This window comes from Setaria viridis, chromosome 5 (genome assembly GCF_005286985.2).
Source record: "Setaria viridis chromosome 5, Setaria_viridis_v4.0, whole genome shotgun sequence".
NCBI classification, from domain to species: Eukaryota; Viridiplantae; Streptophyta; class Magnoliopsida; order Poales; family Poaceae; genus Setaria; species Setaria viridis.
Window position 1 is genome coordinate 7,436,791 of NC_048267.2, and position 14,690 is coordinate 7,451,480.

At 48.8% G+C, this 14,690-nt stretch overlaps 2 pseudogenes; both read left to right on the forward strand.

Annotated features, from left to right (window-relative positions):
• The first annotated feature begins 5,583 nt into the window (after positions 1-5,583).
• Positions 5,584-7,115, forward strand: LOC117855751 (uncharacterized; annotated as a pseudogene).
• Positions 7,116-7,940: 825 nt separating this feature from the next.
• LOC117856173 (LEAF RUST 10 DISEASE-RESISTANCE LOCUS RECEPTOR-LIKE PROTEIN KINASE-like 2.5) lies at positions 7,941-13,245 on the forward strand (annotated as a pseudogene).
• The last annotated feature ends 1,445 nt before the right edge of the window (positions 13,246-14,690 follow it).

Sequence of the window (14,690 nt, forward strand, 5' to 3'; positions counted from 1 at the left end):
GTTACAATAAAGAATTGAAGTTGCGTACCCATTTTTCTCTATATTCATCAAGGCTTAGGCTGCCTTGATGGTGTGGTGCAGTCGGCATCTGCAAACGCCGCTGCCAGCAAGCAAGGTGGTTCTCCAACCACCCGGGCTCCAACCACACGTCGACCATCCTCTCCCAGCACGGCATATGCGCACGACACCACCACGGACGCACCTACATCATCAAACGTGTGACATATGAAAAAGAAAATGAGCCTAATTAATCTTAAATAGTAAGCATCAACGTTCTTTACTTACCCTCATGAATTGGTCCTTAGTCATGTTCATTGTTCTTGCCTCCTCTTTTCTAACCTTCATCTGTCTGTATTGAGCGTGGAATTCGATGATGGCCTGGATGCGCGCCTCGTAATGCATGTCCTTCACGAGCTTCTTAGCGGCTACATCACAGACGGCCTTCGCCTTGGCCTCGAACCCCTCTTGGCATCTATAGAAGTCCTGCATATACATGCGTATACAATTATTATTTCAAGAATGTCGAAAGTAGGTGATGTATTGAGCAATTTAGTACGAGGAGTACTTACCCACAGCTCGGCCTTGACCCGCTCCGCTATGTTGGGGAATCTTCTCTGTTGACGATCAGGGACGTCGGGGGCGGCGACATAGTGGTCCCACGTGTAGGCCGGCTGCTGCTGTCCGGCGTACACCACCAAGCCAGGGAAGTGAACCCTGCACAAAAGGCCAAGGATCCCGTTGGCCTTACGGTTCTGGTCACCCCCACTGAGCTTAATCCAACTCCTGCACAAGTCATTAATATGAATTATTAGTTTTTGTAACTTTCAACATAAGAACAATATTAAGAATATTTAAAGTTACTTACTTGGTCCCAACCGGTTTAATCAGCGGGCGTAAATGCTCAGGTATCGGCCGCTTCGGGAGGGATGAGGGACCTCGCAATCATATCTTGGACTGGGCATCCCCTGCCTCCCCGTCCTCCTCCTACTCCTGTTGCTCCTCCTCCTCCGCCTCGTCCTCCTCCTCGTCCCCAGAGGCGTGTGCGGAAGGTACCTCCTCCTCCTCCTCCTCGTCCTCCTCCTCCTCTACCTCAGGTTCAGGCGACGGGGGCCTCGCCGCTTTACCCTTCCCTCGAGGCCTCTGGACCACCTCCTCCTCCTCAACCCTACGTCGAGGCCTGCCTCGACGCCTCCCTCGACCGCTCCCTGAACGTGACCCTGACCTTGAACCAGTCCCTAACGCGGCCAGTCTCTCGCAAATCGATGTGAGCTTTTGCAGGATAAATCGCATCAAAACTTTTCCAGGCTTCAGCATCGGATGGGTGTACCAGCTTCTCAGGATTATAGCGACGACCATTTTTGTGCCATGTCATCTGTTTCGCGGATTCTTCAGTCATGAAAAGCCGTTGGATCCTCGGTATGAAAGGAAGATACCGTAGAACCTTCACAGGAATTGTGAGCTGTTTTTTCTGACCGTCACCACAATCTACCTCCAGAAACCTAGACGTTTCGCACTTCACACAGTATTTTGCTTCCGCATACTCTTTCCTAAATAAGATGCATCCCTTCGGGCAAGCATGTATATGCTCGTATGGCATCTTAAGTGCACGAAGGAGTTTCTGTGCCTCATACATGCTCTTTGGCAAGATGTGACCAACCGGGAGTAGGCTTCCAAAAACTGTCAACATAATATCAAACGCGTCTCGACTCCAACTAAACTGAGACTTCACAGCCATTAGGCGTGCAATGGCATCTAGTTGAGAAACCTTGGTATGACCGTGAAGGGGTTACTGTGCCGCAGATAACATTTCGTGATAAGCCTTAGCGGTAGCCTCTGGCTCCTCCTCCCTACGTGCTTCATCGAAGTGTGCTTCATGATAGTCATTTAACATGTCTCCCACCCCGGCATCATCATCAAATTCCTCGATGCGTTGTCTCAAGACCTCCTCTCTCCCACGGTCAGATTCACCATGGTAGATCCACCTGGTGTAGTCTGACGTAAATCCGTTCTTCACCAGATGTTTGCCCATGTCTAGCTTGGTTTGCCGACGCATGTTTCCACATTTGCTACACGGACACCAAGTCGATCGAGCTCCATTGACACTTGCAAACGCCCGTTCCAAGAAAGCATCCATCTTGTCAAGCCATTCATTGGTCAACGTATTCTGACTAGTGCGACCCGTGTACATCCACTGACGATCCTCTATCCTCTACCATTTAAGTCAGTAATACTAAATTCACATTGCATATACACGTTCCTATATTGTCTACTAGGTAAAGATAGGTCCTAATCCCACCCGAGGATGTGTAGGTGGGTTTAGTATCCATGGTCTACTCCGACCCGAGATAAAATTTCGGCAGCACCTCCCCGCTGTTCTCCAAATACACGTCCTTGATAGGAGATTGTGTATCTGGAGAACAACAGGGAGGTGCTGCCGAAACTCTATCTCGGACCGAAATAGATCATGGATACTAAACCCACCTACATATCCTCGGGCTGTCCAAAAAAATGTGGACAATTCGAAACAAATACGGTTATAGATATGCAAAAATCTGCATATTTCCAACCGTATCTATTTCGAACGGGAGACGCCTAACTACGTTACGTGATATACGAACATTATACGGAAAGAAAGGTGTAGGATGCCTCACCTTGCTATCCTGCAAAGTGACGACTGGAGGACGGTAACGTACGCTCTCCTGAAAAAAAATACTCCTGTCAAGTTAAAATTTCGACAGCACCTCCCCTGCATGGGGAGGTTTCCTACACCTGCATCAAATAAAACGGCTCAATGGCCGACAATCACATCTACAACATCACAACGGCACGATGGCCGACTCTACAACAAGCATGATAATATTGCATCAATTCACCTAGTGCTGGGACCAGGGGCGGTGCGTCGGGGCCGGTCGGGGGTCAGGATCGATCCGGGACGGCCGGAGGCTAGCCGGGGGCCGGTCGGGGGTCGGGGGCCGACCGTGGGCGGCCGGGGCCAGTGCCGGGCGGCTGGGCCGGGCTGGCGCGGGGCGGCTAGGGGCGGCCGGGGCCGGCCGCGGGCGTGTGCGGGGCGGGCCGGCGGCGGGACGCCCGGGGCCGGCGTTGGCGGCCGGGGCCGGCGCGGGCCGAGGGCGGTGTCGGGCGGCCGGGGGCCGGCAAGCGGCGCGGGTCGGGACGGCGTCGGGCGACCGGGGGCTGGCGAGCGGTGCGGGCCGGGGCGGCGTCGGGCCGGGGCGGCGTCGGCGACCGGGGCGGCGTCGGGCGGCGCGGGGCGGCGGCGCGGGGCGGGCGGCGCGGGCGGCGAGCGGGGTGGGGCGGCGCGGACGGTGCGCGGGGCGGGGCGGCGCGGGCGGCCGGGGGCGTGCGACGCGGGCGGCGAGCGGGGCGGGCGGCCGGGGGCGTGCGACGCGGGCGGCGAGCGGGGCGGGCGGCCGGGGGCGGCGCGTGCGGTGCGTGTGCTGATGCCTGTGCGTGTGTGGTTGTGTGCGTGGGGACTTAGCTGGCCGGAGGATAATTCGAACCCTTTGCCGAGTGCCCCTGATCGAGCACTCGGCAAAGGGTATTTTTTTCCCCCGGATTGCGTACTAACGCTGCCACGTGGACCCGCGGTGCTTTTTGCCGAGTGCCCAGGGGATGACACTCGGCAAACAATGTATTTGCCGAGTGCCGTACCACGACACTCGGCAAAAAGGTACCTATATTGCATGTGCAACAACACTTTTAGTAATTAAAAGTTTGTAAACTTTGTGTAAACCTAGTCAAATTCACTAAACATTGTGTATTCCATTTTTTAAGTAATATTATTCCATTATTTCATGGATTTATAGCTCATATTTAATTTATATCTATTAAATTCATATACTTGCAATTAATAAATAAAAATTATCAAACGGATCCAAAAAATCCCCAAAATTTGACATGAACCAATCTATGTTCTCTATAGCCTATAAAAATAAATTGGGACTCAATGACAAATTCAAGTATTGATTTGTCTCAAAATCTTTCCGGATCCTTCCAACTTCTATGAATCCTCTCCGGAGATGTTTCGAATTCTAAACATCATATGTCAAAACTTGTGCGAAACCTTGTCAATTTTTTACCACAGCCTCTGCATATGAAATCATAGTATCTTGCAAAATCTCGTGATTTTCAAACTTCGTTTGTATTTTTGAGAATTAAACAATCATTTGGCCACACGTTCGTAGTCGTGTTTCCTTAACAAAATATTCGAAATTTCTTTTCATTTTCTGGGTAAGACCTCAATGTGGACTCACTAACATGAATATGATTTTTCCACTCATATTATTCTATTATTCCAAACACCTGCAGTTCAAATTTGACTTAAATCAACAAATTACTCTAAATGAAATTAATTGAGTAAATATAGCAAACAGGTCAATAAGAAGTCCACCTTGTACCATGCAGTGCTAAATCTCATACATGTGGAGTATAAAAAGTTTGGAGGGCGGAGGAGGTCTTTTTTTTTTGCCGAGTGTGCTAAAAAAACACTCGGCAACACCCCAGGTTTGCCGAGTGCCACAAGAGACACTCGGCAAACTAGCATGTTTGCCGAGTGCCCCATCGAGACACTCGGCAAACTAGCATGTTTGCCGAGTGCCCCCCGTCGACACTCGGCAAATCCTAACATCCGTCACGGCGACGGTGCAGCGCGGCACGTGGAAGTCACGTGCTCCAGACTTTGCCGAGTGCCCCATCTTTGCCGAGTGCCCCGTGGGTGTTTGCCGAGTGTTTTTTTGGTGGCACTCGGCAAATCGTGTTTTCGCCGAGTGTATTATTTTTGCCGAGTGTTTCTAGGATTGCACTCGGCAAATAGGTCCTTCGCCGAGTGCCCGCAATAATACACTCGGCGAAGAAATTACACTCGGCGACTTTGAGGTTTCCCGTAGTGATGCCACTGATGATGCGAGATTGGATTAGTACTGCAGCCTCTCCATCTACCACCCTAATCACCAGCACGGAGCCGGCGATGCGGCAAGGCGCAGAGTGGAGAGATTCTTGAGGGATTTCCTCATGCCCTCATAGGATGGTACCAATTTTTTTTGGTACTGGCTGCTATTGCGCCGTAGGAGATGGCTGGGGATGGTGCTATAACTGTTGTTCACCGCCGCTCATCTCGATGGCGAGACGGCAACTGCAACAGCTCAGCAACTCGTTCGTCAGTCGTTGCGGCCTAGAGCGGATCTCCATGGACCGAGTCCATCTGAGGCGAGGGCCCATCATGAAAAGTTGGACCGTGCCAGGTCCACGCAGGCACGCCGTCGCCTCCGATGGCCCAATACAATTTGTCAGCGTCTCCAAAAAAGAACACAATGCATATGATGTGTGCTCTCTGCACATCCTGACTTGGGAAGGTGACAGGGTTTTGTTTTCAGGAAGCTGGATGCATAGCCTGGACGTTTTAGGTTGTGTGGTGAATACAGTGCTAGTCGTCTCCTCTGATGCTCTCTTGGAATGGCCAAGTGGCCGACGATGTTTGTACCGGCCTGGAGTCCTTTCAATATCTAACTGTTGCCAGCTGTATGTAGTTAACCAGCCTGTTCGCTTTAGCTTATTCAGCCGGCTTATCAGCCACCAAACAGTATTTTCCTCTCACAACAAATCAGCCGTTTCAGTTTTTTAGCCGGCTTATAAGCTGAAGCGACTTTCAGGGTTAGTGTTTAGCATAAATGAGTGAAGCTTGCTTGGCCGACAGGAGCGTGTATTACCCGCGAACAGGCCCAACTTTCAGGGTTAGTGTTTGGCATAAATGAGTGAAGCTTGCTTGGCCGACAGGAGCGTGTATTACCCGGAGCTGATCAGGCTCAGGGCGCGCATCCAGTCACGTCAGTGTCTCATGACAGTCGTCGCTTTGCCCCGTCCCATACGGGCACATCGGACGTTTCCGTGCGCGGATGACGATGGTCCCAATGTGTCCACTCAAAGCTTTCTGCCGCTACAGTCTACACAGGGCGCGCGACTCACCAGCTTCACCATTTAGTCTGGCGCTTCTGCCTATCTATATTCGTCCAGAACTGATTCACCACTCTGTTCGTCCTGCTACTGCCATCGTAGAAACCTTCCCATACGCTCCCATGGCTCCGTCGTCCTTGCTGCTCTTCCTCGTCTCGTCGGTGCCGGGTGATGCTTGCGGCAGCAGCAGCATACGTGCAAGGAGGAAAGGACTGCGCACCTGTGGTATGCGGCAACCTCAGCATCTCCTACCCGTTTGTGTTACTCTCGGAGGAAGCAACGGAGTAACTACGCAGTGCTCCGGATTCCAAGTCGTTTGCTCAGGCAACACCCTTTACCTCGGGTTAGGTTTTAAGGTATCGTTCCAGATTCTTAACATCTTCTACGGCACGGGCTCCTTATTCGTTGCCGATGTCTACAAGCTCCACGACTTCAATAGCTCCGCGCCCAACGGCTGCCATGCCCCAGGCGTCAACGTCTCCACAAAGCTCGGCAGCCCATTCTCAATCAGCCCCGTCAATCAGAACCTCATATTTTACAACTGCACCAATCCAGCGGCAGAGGAGGAGAGGCAGAAACGCGGCCTTGTGGGGACGGCATGCCGCAACAACACGTTTGTTCGCGCCGGAGGTCGTTACGACGAGACGAGGGGTCGGGCAGCTACAGCAATTACTTTCTGGAGGGCTGCAACACTACCGTCGTGCCGGTGCTTGGGAATTCTGGCGAGGCGAACGCGAGCAGATACGAGGAGCTCATCAGCGGCGGCTTTCTCTTGACATGGTCGTCATCGCCACGTAAATTTCACTAAGGCCCCGTTTGGGTCCAAGAAATTGGAATCTATTTAATGGAGTAGGCTAATTTATGTTGGAATGTGGCATTCCACAACTTTCCAAAGTTTAGATATAAGACTATCTTAAATTCATGGGGTGGGAGATGGAAATTGATTCTATAGATTATGGTTATTAGAATGGAATTCAATTCTTATAGCACGCTCTTAGACTCGCTTCTCTATAGTAGAAGTGCAGCATACAAGTATCTCTCCCATATCACCAACTATAATATACAACTATATTCCACATACAATTATATTAGCTTAATTAATTTGTGTCTAAATTATGATTATTAGGATGGAATTCAATTCCAATGATCCAAACGGGGCCTAAGATTAATTTAAGACCATCCTACAGGGAGAACTCACAACAATGAACAATGCATATGCATCAAACTCGTGGAAGGTATTGTTGGACGTTGAAGGTGGCGTAGCTGGTGTCGCATTGTCGCTCGATGCATGACCCACCGGGCCAAAATAGTCTAATTAGGGATGGTTTCCTCTTCATGCCATTTTTTGCTGCCCGGTGTACATGGTACAACCTGCCGCGGCGCTCGTGTGCCTCTGCCCCGACGGCAAGCGTAGTAGTTGGCTTGAGTGGACGCTGGTACCTAGGAGTAGTAGAGGCTGGTATATACTGAGGCAGCACGCGGGCTGAGAGAGAGGCCTCCCCCAAACCCTAACCTCCATTCCGTCGCCTCCCCGCAGCCCCGCTCCCTCGCTCCTCTGCAGATCCGCCGCCCAGAGGAAGAGGAAGAGCAGCACATCGTGGACGTCGGCATCCCTGACACCGTCCCTAAGGGCGGGTCCTTGGCGGGGAGCATGGCCGCGAGCGTGCCGAGCGCGAGCGTAGCCTGCTCCTGCTGGATCTACAGTGCCTCCGCCAATGCGGCGGCACCCACGCGCCCGCCTCCAAGGCCGCGGCGGCGAGCTTCTCCTTGAGCTGGGCGAGGGTCTGCACTAGCGTGCCCTCCGGGAAGATGAGCTTGGAGATGGGCAGGAGGCCGTGCTCGAACGCCTCCCGACACGGGCAGAGCAGCGCCGCGGGGGTGGCGGCGGGAGGCGGCGGTGTCGTTGTGGTAGGGGACAGGAACGGAGCCGTGTCCAGCGGCGGGTCGAGGGTCTCGTCGGCCATCGTGGCGACATGAGAGGGGAGGCGTGGGGGAGGGGGGAGATCTGGGAGTACGGTGGGAATGGTGAGGAAAAGGCTGAGGCAGTGACTCGATGCGTGCCTTGTTTAAAGGGTAGTTTGCTGTGTTAAATAAGGGTTGGTTTGATGCCATGTCTGCGGGCTGGCACGAGCACGGCGAGGCTGTTAAAGCCCGCTGAGCCAGCGTGCTGGCACGGTCCACCTAAGAAGGTAGCGAGCCATGTATGGGCTGCTTCTTCGGCACGTGGGCTAGCACGGCACGGCACGGTTACTATATGGGCCTAAACGTGCCGAGTCAAATCGTGCTCGTGTCAGGCCAGGCCGGACCGGCCCGTTTGGCCATCTATACGGCCGCCACGCAGACAGCCATCTTTTCCAGCTCAAGTGTAACAGCAGCGAGAGGTGGATCTAGAAAAAGGTTATATAGGGGGGCTGAGCATTGGGCTCAAATGCATTGTTAAACTAAGTTTGGGTTACTTCATATTGGGCCTAGTTACATTTACCGGTCCACAACTAAAACCACCCACTTCAACCTTCAGATCTTACTCCAGTCTCCAGCTTACTTGGGGCCTAGGCTCCCTTGTATCATTGTCAGTAGGCCCCCTTATCCCCACGCTGGATCCGCCCTGGCAGCGAGGCCTTCTTAAGCAAATCAATCTCTTCCTGGAGTATCCGGTGGTCAGCATCTTCACCGAGAATCAATCTTTAGGCCTCCTCCAACAGTTGCTTCATTGTAAATTTATCTAACAGATAGTATAAGAGTCAACTTCTCCAACAAAATAAAGAAAGATGATTGGAAAAGATAAAATACTTGGCTGCCAAAAACTGGGAAGCGTGCTTGAAATTATCTCTTGAACAAGAGATAACTTTTCTTTATCTCTTCTTCATCTCTCCTCCACGTGGACAATTAATGACATGACCTGCCTAAGAATTAGTTGACATGATTTTATTGAAGGAGGCCTTAGAGCAGGTCCAGCGTTGTTGTTTTCGAGGGTGCTTCGATGAGAGAGAAAAAGATTCTCATGGTGCTATATGGTGGAGTGGAGTAGAGGGTGCTGGGGAGCAACTTCTTAGCACGGATGCCCAATTTTGCACCAGGTGCTACACATACAATTTATTTTTTGGAGCAGCGTGAGTGGTCGGACAGGGAAGAGAGTGAGGAGAAAAATTGCACTGCTGATTTTTTTATTCAGCTGGGTACCGAGGTTGGGGGTGCTCCATGCTGGATCAAAATAGTCCGAGCTCTACCTTCGTGACGTGTCCTTCGTGCTTTTTCTTCAAACGAACATACGCTGCTGCTGGTCTTACATGTCAATAAATATCAATATTAGGACATCCATATTAGCTAATTACTGGTAAAAAATTATTGGGGAAATGTTGGAGATGCTCTTAAGGAAGGGGTTTCTCCTTGTCGGTGTTTTGTTTTGCCGACTAGTGATTGTACGCCGCGCTCTCCTCCCTTCCGATGATTAGCGCACAAGAGACAAGGAATTATACTGGTTTGGGAAGATCCCTACGTCCGATTTCGGCAGAAGTCGTGTTCCTTGGATCAAGTGCACTGGGCTTACAACAGGGTGCTTGCAAGCAAGCGTGCATGCGATGCGAGGGTGTGTGTGAGTGTAGGAAGGGCATCTTCCCTTTATATAGGATAGGGACTGGGTGACAATGTTGAGAAATGGAGGGGGTCTCCGACCTCTGAGGTCGGGGGTTGTGGTGTGGTCGAGCTGCCTTGTGTCAAGGAACTTCCTTGTCCTGTCTTCTTGGCCGGTCGTGGGCTTTGCACGCCCTGTACGGTGGCTCCTGTGCAGCGTGGGCCGCTTACATATGGCCTAGCCTGTTCCACGGCGTGCTCCATCCCGTCTGCCAACCCCGTGGTAGTGAACCGGACGGAAGCTGCCTCTGACGTCCGTACCGGAGATGAGTGAGTGAGCCTTGGTTAGCGGCTTGGAAGAGGCATGCTACTTCCCCAGCTTTCCCAGACCTCCTTAGTGTGCTCACAGCCGCCCCACGCCGTTATGCCTGACGCTAGATCCCGCCTCGCCTGCGAGCCCATATGAGGCCTGGCATGGTCTTGACGGGTCACCCTGGTAGCGAGGGTGATAATGACGTTGGGGCGTGTGGGCTCATACAACTGCGCGTGCCTGCAGGTCGTCTTGAGCAGTCCGAGGGGTGTAGCCTCACCCTCGGACCCCCTAGCTAAAGGTCGGCTCCCTTCGCCAGGTCATGTCCCGGCGTGGGGCGGTCAAGGGGGCCACACCCTGCATTTAATGCTCCCGGTACGACACCGGTCTCCCCTTAGTCAAGGAGTGGGTGGGGTCCTGTGGGCCCCTTACGGGCCGCGCTCCCAATCTAGCTGAATCGGTGAACTATGACCCTCAACTCGTGACCAAGAGAGGTCGGGTGATGGGTCGCAGCGTCGTATAGGCCGCCTCCAATACGCCTCTCGCTGTTGGACCTTTAGTCTTTTTGCATCCGGTTACCCTAAATTCCTTCCCCGGGTACCCTGGCCCGTCACTCCTGGAGTGGACAGAGGTGCCAGGGATTGCCCGAAGTGCATGGAAAGGCATTGCTCCGGCGTCAAGTGCGGTGAGTTTAGGATCCTGATTGGGCTCGAGGAGATTCTTAAAAAGAAATCATATGAGGATGCATAGGCCGGCCCTAACTCTTGCAATTTCGTACACAAGCATTCCATGTCTACCTATTTAAACACACAACTTTTTCATCAATAATTAGCCCATGTAGATTACATGATATAAATTTATTATCTATGGATTCATATTCAAAAGCACTCTGCCATTACCAGGAACATTTGGAAGGACCGCAACGATCTTGTGTTCAATGCGAAATTAACTCCACCGGCCGCCTGCGTCCGTGCCATCGCAGTCGATCTTGACCTGTGGGCTCATCGTGCCCTTGGGAACACGGACACAGATGTGGCGTACCTTATTTTGTAACATAACTTAAGTACTCTCACCTCTCTTCTACCCCCACATCGCAAAAACTCGCATATTAATACATGGTTCAAGCCGGCTACTTGCCTGCCTTGGCACCTTTAAAAAAATATTCAAAAGCACTTTCATATACTTGATGTCAATTACATGGTCGTAAATAATGTAAGGTAATATAATACAAAATAGAATAAGGTCCCGTTTGGATCATTGGAATTGAATTCCATCATAATAATCATAATTTAGACACAAATTAATTAAGCTAATATAATTGTATGTGGAATATAGTTGTATATTATAGTTGGTGATATGGGAGAGATACTTATATGCTGCACTTCTACCATAGAGAAGCGAGTCTAAGAGCGTGCTATAAGAATTGAATTCCATTCTAATAACCATAATCTATAGAATCAATTTCCATCTCCCGCCCCATGAATTTAAGATAGGCTTATATATAAACTTTGGAAAGTTGTGGAATGCCACATTCCAACATAAATTAGCCTACTCCATTAAATAGATTCCAATTCCTTCATACCAAACGGGGCCTAAGAGTTTTAAATGGTCAAGGTGTAGCCTTAAATACCACAATGAGGCAAACTGCGGCATGCGTCAAGTGTATCATTCACTATCAATGCATCTCCTTTGTCAATTGTCGCTTCCAGCTCTAATAAAAAGGAAGGGCAATATTATACACACAAGAATGGCAGATCGCAGATGTCAACTCAGGGGTGTAGCATATTATTTGAATTCTATTTGCAAATTCGGAACTGTCAAATATGCCACTCATTCCTTCCTTTAAGCAAAAGAATCAATAAGTGCTATTTGATGCTTTTCTAAGCTAATGCTATTTCAGGTAGCATAAGGATTAGCTGGAGGATAATAATGATAGGTATGCTACATTTAACATAATTTCATATCAAGCAATTCAAATTTCAGTACTTACATACTGCAACAAGTTACTTTTTTATTTTTAGTCTTCGGAAGACCAGATAAGAGCTATTATAACATTTATCATATATGATTGTGCATAGATTCTAAAATGAAATTTTAGAACAAGTTATCCACAATCTGTGTCTTCTATTATAAATTAGGCAACTTTGAGCAAGATTCACTGTCCTTAATTATATAGCTTCTTCATATTTTCCAGCTATGCACTTCTTCTTTTATTTTATTTTTATAAAAAGAGACAACAACGGATTTTAATGGTCTTGGAAATCTGAATGATATTAATATAACAAGCCACTATTTGAAGAGAAAAATAACATCTACTTTAATTTCAGTTTTGATGTTAGTTGCTCCTACCATGTATATATGTGCTTGCATGGCATAGAAAGAGAGGAAAGCTACTGTGTTTCTATGTGAAAAGACTAGCAGAAGCACTGAAAGGAACATTAAGGCCTATTAGTATCGCATGGATCTCTAGCTCTGAAAAGATACAAGTACATGGAGATACAATTACATGGAAGTAACAAAGATAACATCTTCCTTTGATAATAAATTTGGGGAAGGTGGTTATGGTGCGGTTTTCAAAGGAAGGCTAGATGATGGTCATCTAGTGGCTGTGAAATTCTTCCACGACTCCAAAGGAGAAGGAGAGGAATTTGTTAACGAGTTATGAGCATTGGCAGGACCTCTCATGTTAATATTGCTAACCTATTTGGGTTTTGTTTGGACGACTTAAAGCGGGACCTAATATATGAGTACATGCCCAATGGTTCTTTGGATAAGTTCATATACTCAGAGAATCTTAAAGCAGTTTTAGGATGGGATAAGCTCTACACAATAGCGATTGGAATTGCTCGAGGTTTGGAATACTTGCATCACAGTTGTAATACACTCATTATCCATTTTGATATCAAGCCTCAAAATATCCTTCTAGATGAGGATTTTCACCCAAAGGTTGCTAATTTTGGTTTGGCCAAATTGTGTCATACCAAGGAGAGCAAGCTTTCTATGACTGGTGCTAGAGGAACAGTTGGTTTCATTGCTCTTGAAGTGCACTCTCGAACCTTTGGAGTTGTTTAAACAAAATCAGATGTTTATAGTTATGGAATGATGCTATTGGAGATGGTTGGAGGCAAAAAAATGTGAATTCAATTGCTCAAAAGTCAAGTGAAAAGTATTTTCCACATTGGATTTATGATCATTTTGGTTGAGGTGATGGATTACAAGCATGTGAAGTCTCAAGTGAAGATGAAGGAATAGCTAAAAAGATGAGTGTGATTGGCCTGCGATGTATCCAAATACTACCAATGCATCGTCCTACCATAACAAAGGTTTTGGAAATGTTTGAGCGAGGTTTAGATGAATTGGACATGCCACCGAGGCAAAACTTCAGTCAAATACTATAAGATATTTGCGATATATATTTCCGTAACTGCCAGTACCACTTATTATAATAATGTTGACGTTGCAACATCTTTTGTTCGTTCTTTTGCAGCGAAGATCAGCTTACAGTTTGAATGTAGAAATCACGAGAACAGTCAGTGGTACTGAAACACGAGTTTTAAGCGAAGTGCTAAAGATGAAGGAGATAAGCATTGTGAATTCAAAAACCTTACAGCGGTTACCAACGCTGTGAAAAGGTTATCTAGCATTGGAAATAGATATTAAGCTGTATATCTATATGAGAGAGATTTCAAATCTTAATAAATTACTAGGATACTTGTTTCTAAAGAAAAGGCTACAGGCCTGCTATAATATTTTCCCATTCAAAGTCACACGATGCTTTTTTACATAATCCTAACATTTCTATATTTTGTTTAGTTACAGGTTTACAGCTTGTCATTGTTCATTCACTCACGCGCCATCACCCAGAATCTCCCAAACGCTATGCATATGCACTCCAATCAAGTAATTTAACGAGTATTCATCAAGGCATTGCGCATTCTAGAAACTGAGACAATGTCATTACTCATTAGTCATTACAACTTTGGACCTTAGATTCAATCACGTTATCGGTTGCGTGTCGCCAACTCGCCATGCGGTTCAACCTCCCTCTGTACTAAGGCCAGTTTCAGTGTACAGTTTCATTGTACAGTTATCTAGACTGAGAACTAGGTAAATGTGTCACATGAGGGTCATGGGGATGAAACTTCTTTCTCATCTGATGAAACTCCCTCTATTAATTACTTTGCCAAGTCAGCAATTTTGCTGATGTGGCATTGAATTTAATGCCATGAAACTCTCATGAAACTTCCCATTGAGACTGGCCTAAGCCAGTGTTTCACTTTCACCATTATGATGATACTAGCAAGATGCCCGTGTGTTGCTACGGTGAAACAACATTACTTAGCGCGCGACATTTTTATCATGTTGTGTAACTTTCTTACTCTAGGACTATTGGACTTTCCATACATGCAGGGGCGGATCCAATTTTGAGCTCATCTTCAGCAGCGTACCTAAGTTTGAAGACTAATCTATGAAATGAATCATTTTTTCAAGGGTCAATCTGCAAAACAACACATCCTCTCCCCTCGCCTCTTCTTCCCCACGCCCCGCGCCGGCGCTCCCGTCACCCACACCCACCCACCGCCGCTCACCCGCCCTCTGCTCCCTCTCCTCGCCCACTCTCTGCTCCCTGCCTCACCCTCTAGCCGCCGTGGAGCTCCCTCCCCGCTCGCGTGTGGCCGAGCTCACCGGCCAAATCCCACCGCCAGCCTCCACCAAAATCAAATCGCCACTGTGCATCACTCCACCACATCCCTAGCTCCACCTTCGGCCTCTTCTCGTGCATCCTCATGCCTCGTCCCGCCGTGGATTAAATTTTTTCTGTCCGCCATTACCACAAGAGAAA